Source organism: Arachis hypogaea, chromosome 19 (assembly GCF_003086295.3).
Source record: "Arachis hypogaea cultivar Tifrunner chromosome 19, arahy.Tifrunner.gnm2.J5K5, whole genome shotgun sequence".
NCBI classification, from domain to species: domain Eukaryota; kingdom Viridiplantae; phylum Streptophyta; class Magnoliopsida; order Fabales; family Fabaceae; genus Arachis; species Arachis hypogaea.
In genome coordinates this window covers 112,644,023-112,646,134 of record NC_092054.1, presented here as the reverse complement: position 1 = coordinate 112,646,134, position 2,112 = coordinate 112,644,023, and the positions used below count along the sequence as shown (strand labels likewise).

The 2,112-nt window shown below is 42.4% G+C and overlaps 1 non-coding gene across 1 annotated transcript; it reads right to left on the bottom strand.

The window, feature by feature from the left end:
• Window positions 1–299: 299 nt before the first annotated feature.
• LOC112781866 (small nucleolar RNA R71) lies at window positions 300–403 on the bottom strand. The gene has a single exon (XR_003192618.1). It is a non-coding gene; the product is annotated as a small nucleolar RNA R71 (small nucleolar RNA).
• Window positions 404–2,112: the final 1,709 nt, after the last annotated feature.

Genomic DNA, 2,112 nt, shown 5'->3' with positions numbered 1-2,112 from the left:
TTCAGGCCAACAATTTTGAGCTCAAGCCACAGCTAATATCACTTGTGGAAAATCATTGTTCCTTTGGAGGAAGTGCTAATGAAGACCCAAACCAACATCTCACAAAATTCCTGAGAATTTGTGACACTGTGAAGTCCAATGGAGTCCAGGAAGATGCCTATAAACTGCTTTTGTTCCCATTTTCACTTAGGGACAAAGCAGCTAAGTGGCTGGAATCATTCCCAAGGGGGAGTCTAACAACATGGGATGAGGTGGAAAGCAAGTTTCTGGCACGTTTCTACCCTCCACAAAAGGTCAATAGGCTTCGATCTGAGGTTCAGACTTTTAGACAACAAGATGGTGAAACTCTCTACGAGGCATGGGAGAGATTCAAGGACTTGACAAGGAAATGCCCACCAAACATGTTCCATGATTGGGTGCAACTGCACATCTTCTATGATGGGCTCTCTTATGAATCAAGGAAGGCTGTAGACCATTCATCAGAAGGTTCATTGAACAGGAAAAAGACTGTGGAAGAAGCCATTGAAGTGATCGAGACAGTGGCTGAGAATGAGTACTACTATGCATCAGAAAGGCACAACACTAAGGGAGTCATGGAGCTGAACCATGTTGATACAATTCTAGCCCAAAACAAGGTGTTTGCCAAGCAACTAGCAGAGCTTACCAGGCAAATAGAAACAAAGCAAGTGGCTGCAATACACACACAAGATCAAGAGGAAGTAGGCATTGAAGGAGGTGATTGGGATGAGGCCAACTATGTGGGAAACCAACAAAGGCAATCATATGATCCACATTCCAACACTTACAACCCAGGCTGGAGAAACCACCCAAACTTTGGGTGGGGAAACCAACAAACCCAACCACAAAACCACAAACCTTACAACCACAATCAACATAACAATTCCACATACCAAAACTCCAACCAAAGATCATACCAAGCCACACAAAGCACTTACCCCCAACCATCATATCATGGCCAAAATAATCAACATACCCAACCTAATCCGAACCAACAATTTCAAGATCAATTAAACCGGATAGAAGGAATGATGGCAACCATGAGTCAAGACATCATTGAATTGAAGAGCTTCAGGGATAATGTGAGAACTACCTTAAGAAACCATGGTGAAAAACTCAAGAGGATGGAATCTCAAGTAGGAGAGCTATCTCAACAGGCACCCAAATCAACTTCAGTGTTCCCTAGTGACACAGAAAAGAATCCTAAAGGGGAACAAAAGAGAGTAAGATGGGAAGAATGCAAGGCCATCACCATATTGAAGGAAGTCTCAGAAGAAGAAGGAATCAGGTCCTCAGAGCAGGAACCAGAAATCTTGAAGGAAGGTGTGGAAGAAGTTAAGCAGGAAGGTGGAACTGAGCAAGCCAAGGAACTGCAAAAAGGCATGATGGAAATATACCAACCAAAAGCACCATTTCCTGAGAGGTTAGGAGGAGGTGAAAAAAGGAAAACCTATTCAAGGTTTCTAGAGACATTTAACTCTCTTCATGTCAATATTGCCTTTCTTGAGATTCTTCATCAAATGCCCACACACATCAAGTATTTAAAGGAATTGTTAAGCAAGAAAAGAGTTTTGAAGGGAGGACAAACGGTAACAATGAACAAAGAATGCAGTGCTCTCATCAAGAAGGACACACTCTCTAAGAAAACGGACCCAGGAAGTTTTCATATCCCTTGCATCATAGGGGAAACAAAAATTGACAGAGGATTCTGTGATCTAGGAGCTAGCATAAATGTGATGCCTCTAACTCTTATGAAGAGGCTACAACTGAATGAGGTGAGATCCACTGATGTAATCATACAACTGGCTGACAAAACTCAGAAGCAAGCTGAAGGGGTAGTTGAAAATGTGCTGGTGAAAGTGGGGGATTATTACTTTCCCACAGACTTTGTCATTATGGACATGGAGGAAAGCTACTTACACCCTATCATTCTGGGCAGACCATTTCTAGCCACTACTAGAGCGCTCATAGATGTAGAACAAGGAGAGCTAATTCTGAGAATACATGATGAACATCTCATTTTCAAAGTTTTCAAACCTGCATCTGAGCCTGAACCAGAACCTGAAAAGCCTAAGGATGATAGTAGCGATCTGT